Here is an 8538-nt window from a genome sequence, read left to right as displayed (position 1 = left end):
AACTGAATGCTTATCCTGCTAGTGCTTTTTCCTCATAGAAAAGAACTTATCTGCACCAGTATAAACATCTTTACACAGGAGACTTGCGTCTTTACTAAGGTCTATGCTTCTATATGTTTATTGAGAAAAGTAATTGCAGAAATAGTCAAACTAATACCCAAAATGTACAGACTTGGCTTTATTATCTTTAACAGAACTGATAAAAATCTACCTGTCACCCAGGAAAGTGGTTGGGTCACTGTCCCTGGTTGTGTTTAGAGGCCACTTAGATGTGGTGCTTAGTGGTTTGGTGGTGAACTTGGTAGAGTAGGATTAATGACTGGACTTGATGATCTCAGATGTCTTTTCCAACTTGGTACTATGATTCTCTGAGTATACTAAGTATACTCCTTGGTAGATTTGTTAATAGGCAGGGTAGCACTGGAGATTTATGCAGACTTGTGAAAATCCATGAGCAAAATCTTTGTTTGAAATGGTTTATTTGGCATTTACTATTTTTGCCCAGTAGGTGTGGTTTTGGGTACTTTTTAAATTTGTTGAGAGTGGAAGATGACATGAATATACCGATTCTAGTAAAATTTGTCTTCTTGTCTGTAACAGAAAAGTCTTTGGAATGGAAAACTCCTAACAAGGAGGAGTGCTTTACTTTATCTAACTTTATCTAACTTTATCTAATTATGCAGGAGTATAAACATGATTTTCCCTTGAATTTGATCTCATTGAGAAGTGAAGCTAATATTTTTTGGTAATCCTTTCTCCAGATTTGTATTGAAAAATAGTGGTGCAATTGATGAAGCAGCAAAGTTCTCTACAGCCTTTGAGGACAACATTTTCTTAACTTTCAAAGAAAACCATTCAGATGGTTGGCTTTTTCAAAACTAAAGAAAAGTTGCTAGAAGTCTTACTGAAATACATTATGTCTGAAGTGAGATGAAGTGGTGCTTCATAAAGCTAGAATTCAGTGATGTTAATCTCTGTATTCTTTGAACAAGACATGAAGTCTTCTTGCCATATTAGTAAAACTTAGTTATAAAGTGCACTGGGCCGAGCCCAGAGAGTGGTGGTGAATGGTGCCACATCCAGCTGGCAGCCAGTCAGTAGTGGAGTCCTGTGGCAATGCCAGCGACGAGCAGTGTGAGCAATCTGGCAGTGCAGGCCTAGAGCCTGACATGATGGTAGGCCATGCTCAGCATAAATGCAGAGCCAGCTAGCAGTGTAGCAGAACAGTGCTGTGCCTGCAGCATGTAACTAAAACAAGACACTGGTAGCTATAAACATGGACAGTTATCTTGGGACAACAGGACATGCACCTGCATCAACAACCTCGTTGTGTCATTAGTAGTTGGACCAATAATCTGTAATAGTGCAATGTGTGGTCACTCAGAGGGAACCAATGGAGCTATGCCAACAAGGCACTCCGAGTTTATGTAAGTTGTAGCAGTTGCCTTGCTACGCACTTCTGCCTTTCCTGTCTCCTGTTTCTTCTACACTTTACAGTGCTATACTTGCACTACAGGCCTGCTCCATAGGCCTGCACCTCAGGCCTGCACCATCGGCCTGCAACACTGGAACAATAAAGGAACAATACTCGATCGTATTGGTCAGTCGTATTGATTCCTATCTCCGTCATCTACAGAGTCCCCCAGGGATAAGTGTTGGGCCCCCTGCCCTTTAACATCTTCATTGATGATCTTGATGAGGGCATTGAGTCCATCATCAGTAAATTTGTGGATGACACCAAGCTGGGGGCAGGAGTTGATCTGCTGGAGGGTAGAGAGGCTCTGAAGAGAGACCTCAAAAAGCTGGACAGATGGGCAGAGTCCAACAGCATGAGATTTAGCACATCCAAGTGTTGGGTTCTGCACATTGGCCATGACAACCCCATGCAGTGCTACAGGCTGGGGTCAGAGTGGCTGGAGAGCGGCCAGGCAGAGAGGGACCTGGGGGGTGCTGGTCGATGGTAGGCTGAACATGAGCCTGCAGTGTGCCCAGGCAGCCAAGAGGGCCAATGGCATCCTGGCCTGCATCAGGAACAGTGTGGCCAGCAGGAGCAGGGAGGTCATTCTGCCCCTGTACACTGCACTGCTTAGGCCACACCTCGAGTACTGTGTCCAGTTCTGGGCCCCTCAGTTTAGGAAGGAGGTTGACTTGCTGGAACGAGTCCAGAGAAGAGCAACAAAGTTGGTGAGGGGCTTGGAACACAAGCCCTATGAGGAGAGGCTGAGGGAGCTGGGGTTGCTTAGCCTGGAGAAGAGGAGACTCAGGGGTGACCTTATTGCTCTCTACAACTACCTGATGGGGGGTTGTAGACAGGCAGAGGTTGGTCTCTTCTCCCAGGCAGCCAGTACCAGAACAAGAGGACACAGTCTCAGGCTGCACCAGGGGAGGTTCAGGCTGGAGGTCAGGAGGAAGTTTTGCACAGAGAGAGAGATTGCCCACTGGAATGGGCTGCCTGTGGAGGTGGTGGAGTCGCTATCACTGGAGGTGTTCAGGAGGAGACTTGACAGGGTGCTTGGTTGCATGGTTTAGTTGGTTGGGTGGTGTTGGATGATAGGTTGGACATGATAATCTTGAAGGTCTCTTCCAACCTGGTCTATTCTATTCTATTCTATTCTATTCTATTCTATTCTATTCTATTCTATTCTATTCTATTCTATTCTATTCTATTCTATTCTAATTCTATTCTATTCTATTCTATTCTATTCTATTCTATTCTATTCTATTCTATTCTATTCTATTCTATTCTATTCTAAAATTTCTGTGGCATGCTAAGTGATATATACACAATATATACCTGTGAAACTTTCATAGTGAGCAAGTACCTGTAATGAGACTAAATAGTAGTATCATTATTACATTATTAAAACAAGGATTTTTTGAAAACCAGAGCCATTCTTTACACAATGCTACACAAGCCACCAAACAGACTGACAAGATCTGACTTATGGTTATCTCTGAGAAATTATTCTATATCCATGCAATTTAAATTCTGCAAACTCCTTTCTTAAAAGAAGCAGACTTAAATATCTCTTTCAATGCTCTTAATTAAACCAATAATTTATTAATATCTTTATACATATGGAATGAAGAGAGATGATGACAGAAATTTTTGTATCTCCAAGAAACAGTTATAAATGCTTGTACTTATAAGGTTTTGATACGAATTCATCTTATGGACCATCTAACATAGAAAAAACCCAAACATTTAACAGGCTTATGTTTTCTCTGGAGTTTAGTGTTTATGTCTGTTTTTAATACAATAAATGCATAGAATCATAGAAGCAGTCAGGGTTGGAAGGGACCTCAAGGATCATCTAGTTCCAACTCCCCTGCCATGGGCAGAGACACCCCACACTAGATCAGGCTGGCCAGAGCCTCGTCCAGCCTGGTCTTAAACACCTCCAGGGATGACGCCCCAACCACCTCCCTGGACAACCCATTCCAGGGCTTCACCACTCTCATGGTGAAGAACTTCCTCCTCACATCCAGTCTGAATCTCCCCACTTCCAGCTTCATTCCATTCCCCCTAGTCCTATCACTACCTGAGATCCTAAGAAGTCTCTCCCCAGCCTTCTTGTAGGCCCCCTTAAGATACTGGAAGGCTGGAATAAGGTCACATCGGAGCCTTCTTTTCTCCAGACTGAACAGCCCCAACTCCTTCAGTCTGTCCTCATAGGAGAGGTGCTCCAGCCCTCTGATCATCTTTGTGGTCCTTCTCTGAACACGTTTCAGCATGTCCACATCCCTCTTGTAATAGGGGCTCCAGAACTGGACACAGTACTCCAGGTGGGGTCTCACCAGAGCTGAGAAGAGAGGGAGAATCACCTCCTTTGACCTGCTGGCCACACTTCTCTTGATGCAGCCCAGGATCTGATTGGCTTTGCGGGCTGCAAGAGCACATTCAGAGCTCATGTTGAGCTTCTCGTCCGCCAGCACCCCCATCAGTTTTATTCCATGTGACACTCTCTTAAGTTCTTGTTATTTCTATTTGTACCGCACCAAAAAAAAAAAAAAGGAAAAATTGTAAACATGCATGCACACAGACTTTTCAGGACCATTATCTTGACTTTACATTTATTTTTTTTCTTTGTATGGTACTAGAGAAAGCTATAATCCTAGTATAGTTGTTTTTTACATAGAAAAAAAAATATTTCCTATGCGTTATTGCACAAGAAATCGTAAAGTTTTATTGCCCAAAGTGAAGAAAATACAAAATTTTTAGCACAAATATAAGAAATTGCATCTAAGATCAAGCAAAACAACATGAGAGATCAGGATATGTGAAACAAAGAGCTTTGAGAAGAATGAATTGCTAAGGTTTGGGAGTGGCACTGCAGAAGCTGTAATATCAGAGCACATGTGTATGTTGCATGTCACATGGCTACTATGAACTTGAAGGATATAATACTGTTTGTTTTATGTTCAAGAAATTAAGCTAAAGTCTCTCTGAAGCATGAAGTAGTTTTGGACAGGCCTCATAATATAGAAGCATGTGGCGTACTGACTGAGCAGGACTTAGAAGAGTGAAACAAGCACCTATCCCTGCTGATGAGCTCATTTGTAAACTACATTCAATGCAAAACAGCAGAGATTGCAGATGGCAAATGATGTAATTTATGTGAAATGAGGCAGGCATGGCAGTGTTGTATCTATTGAGAGGAGGAGCCTATTTTGTGTAATGTGCCAATGCAGCAATAGGGTGTTTGGAGAATGTTTCTCAGCATGAGACAGCAGCTGAACAGATGTGCAAGAGCAGTGCAGCTTAATAGGGGGATTTTTAAGAGACCAAATGGAAGTGAATGTGCTGCAGGTTACTCTGGCAGACATAGGACATACCCTGTTGAAGTACAGCTGTGTTTAACACAATGTCATTGAACATGTTTTCAGAGTAAAAAGTTTATTCTTTAAGGAGCGACATCCTTATTCTATAATGACTGCTGAAAGATTAGTATTCTGCTGTTGTCAGCTGCAGATCTTTATGCCTGAGATGGTGCAGACACTAAACAATACCCAGAAGTCTGCTGTAAACCACAGATAAATTGGAGATGTAGGGGAGTATTTTATTGCATTTAGAACTTGTGCCCAGAATGATAGTACTTCTTAGCTGTAGTTGTTCAAAGGTGTATAGAAATCCTGTTTATCTTTGTTTGTTTTAAATTCCTCTCTCCATTTTGGGTGATACTGTAACGCTTGTTTGCACGAATGTTAAGTTACAATTTGGCCTTAATAGTGTTCCTCAAAAGACTACTTTGACCATGTCTAAATTAGACCTAGTGAACCAATCAGAATGTTTTGAGAGTCAGAACTCACATAGTAGTGTTCTGCCTTGCTGCTGTGTTGGTACACTACTAGACATCAGCTGCAGGGTTAAATTGGTCATCCCCTAAACAGGAAGCCTGAGAATTGTTACAGCAGCTGTCACTTGGTAAAGCAACAACCATAACACTGCACAAAATTCTATAAAAGAGAGAGAAAGACAGTTCCTTGATTTTTGTAATGGACTATCTGATGTGTGGATGATAGCTTTGGAAACTAGTTTCCTTCCTAAACATTTAATCCTGTTTTGCTATTTATTTTCAATCTATACCTATGTCCATGTAGCAATGGCTTTACAATCATGCTTGGCATATCTGAACATATGATTTATTCTACAACCAAAAAGAGTACTCAGGATCACTAGTTAGAATAATTGTTCAAGAATCTGTATCTTAACTGACTGTGCTGAGTTGACACAATCTGCTGTCATAAGCTCCCCTCTTTCCCCACACAGATGGGAGGGAAAATAACACAAAACTCCCCTCTGAATTGAGATAAAGAGTTGAGATAAAGATATTACTGGAAATGATCCAATGCACAATTACCTTAGCCTATTTGCAGAAAAACGCAGTGAAATGCAGAAGTAGCAGCAGAAGTCAGTGATAAAATGGTTCCCCTCACCCAAGCCCACAGCCAGCCAGGGGAAAAGCCCAACAACCCAAATCTGGAAACTGGAAGCAGCAAATGGCACAGGAAGCCTCTCATGTAACAATATGAACTCCAAGCCCCATTATACTTCACTCCACCAGCACTTTGATTTTGAAGCTGGCATGATGGAAGCACAGTATCGAATATCATCATCAGATTAAACTCAACCCATGACACTGATTTTAATTCCCTCTAACATATGCTGTAATGCCCTGTCCAAACTTGTGTGTGATCTGCTGTGAGGTATGTAATCACTGTCATAGTTAGATACAGAATCATTGCCTTAGGGATATCTGGAAATGAGAAAATGTGATATGGAACATACTGTCTTCTCTTTGATGCTATTTTTTTTTTTGAAAGGACATTGGCAGAGAAGGAATTATATGATAGCTAGAGCTTCACTGCTTTGTTCATCATGCTTGGCTAATTCATTAAAAAAAGAGAGTGTATGTAAAATCAGTTTAGTGAGACTGCAAAAGAAAGAAAGGTCAGCTGCTTAGGAATTCAAGTGAATTTGCAGATACAACAATGCAATAGATGAAAGTTGTGCTAAAAGGCAGGGAGATCGTAAAATGGCAACTCTGTCAAGTGATTGATCTGTGTTCTCCAAACAACCTCCATACATAAGGAGATTCTTCTGTGAAGAGTTCTGTAAAAGAAATATTTACAATGTAAGATTCCAACTTAGCAACTGAATAATTCTTTCAAGATACTTCTTTCCACTGTATTTTATCAAAAATTTAGGCTACAGTAGTAAAGTTCTCTTGAATATGTCTTAGGCATATATTTTATGAATACAGAGGTAGAAATGTATATTAGTTTCTGTGCCTCATTCTTTTACCCAGCTCCGTTGTCTTGCTATGGTATTTGAAATCTTATTGTGCAGTCTGCATTTTATCATCATTAACTGTTAAATTATGTTGCTGTATTTCTGAGTATATTTCTAGAGTGATCTATTACCAGAACTTTTCTAAAAGTATCTGGAGATTCATGTTAAAATACTAGTTTGTTGTGGGACTTCGATATGCTGGGTGCACTATTTTCAAGGTGACTGTTAGAGTTAGCTTAATTATCCAGCATTGCTTTTATATGTCCTTGAAACAGACTTTCTCCATATGTTTCTTAAAACATCTTACACCTCCTCACACTCAGGCTGGTTTTGAATCTGCAACTGCAATTCATTGTTTTCTACATCATGGAGTGATGGCATAGATTAAATGGCCATGAGAATAAGAAGAGACAACTGCCAGAACAGAGAAGTGGAATAACGAAGACTTCAGAAATAATAGAAAGTGATGCAGTTCAATTTTTCTTATGAAATTAAATTCACGTTGTGGCTCCTCTCAATCAAAGCCTCAAATAGCTCTGCATTAAATGCTTTATTAGGACTTCCATGAATACCATCTGAATATCACAAAGCAAAATACCACAAAGTAAAATTTTCTTTGAGGCAAAGTGAAAACTATTTAATGGGCAAAAAAAAAAAAAGCTTTGCTGAGGTATATTATTGGTAAATTCATGTCTGTATTGCTGCAGGAGCCAAGCTGTTTCAGAAAACAAATTCAAAATGGAATGGAACTGAATTCAGTGAAGTTGAAGATGTTAAATAACGAAGAATCAAAACAGTGGTAGCAACCATGAAGAAACAGGAAGATGGTAATGATGAACAGAAAATTCTCATTAACAGAATAACAGAGTTGATAAGAATTTTCCTCTTGTTAGCAGAAATGCTGGAATGCAGGGAGGGTTGGCAGACAGCCTTTGCATAGATAAGGAATAACAGGATTTTTCAGTGATTTACTTCTGTGAGTCTTGGACAAGATGATCTTTTGTATAAGATAAAGGACACCTGGATGCTATGTATACTTCTGCTATTTTTAGATAGATAGCCTTTGTATAGATAGGAAGCATCTGGACTTTTCTGTGAAATATTAACATACCTCTGTCACTATAGACAGATAACTTTTTGTATAAAAGTTTGCCCAAAACTCTCTGAAGGTACACAGGTCTTTTGAAATTATTCTACCTGTGTCAGGCACCAGAATAGAAGCATGATACAAGAAACTTACTGAGTCTCTTGTGTGTCTTTCTCTAAGTCAGGAAGATACTGCATAATAGTCCTCTTTGCTATGGAGAGAACACTTAACACCAGTCCAGATTGAAATTAGTTAAATATAGTCAAATTGCAGTAAATTTTAGCTAAAAAAGGATAAGCTTAAAATAATTTTGAAAAATCTGCTCTAAATTTCCAAATATTTTCACACATGAGTAAGCAAAACCAGTGTCACCTGACCAAAGCAGGCGCAAGCCAATCACATTTTATTAGCCAAACACATCTGTGTTATTAATGTTACTAAAGGTGACAGTTTTTTTGTTGTCTGGTGAAAAACAAAGTAAGCACATTGAAATGTGTATTCTTGATTTCCGTCACTATCCCTCTTTCTTCCTCTTTAAAACATCTTAGACTTGCGGCAGTTTTGGCCTGTTCGGCCTGGCTCTGAAATCTATGCATCGAGATTGTTTCCTTCATCTGTGCATGAAAAATGGATCTGAAAACATCTGTGTACAAGAATG

Source organism: Melanerpes formicivorus, unplaced genomic scaffold (genome assembly GCF_026170545.1).
Source record: "Melanerpes formicivorus ecotype bairdi unplaced genomic scaffold, bMelFor1.0.p_v2 SCAF_2, whole genome shotgun sequence".
Lineage (NCBI taxonomy): Eukaryota > Metazoa > Chordata > Aves > Piciformes > Picidae > Melanerpes > Melanerpes formicivorus.
Note: the sequence above shows the minus strand (reverse complement) of the source record.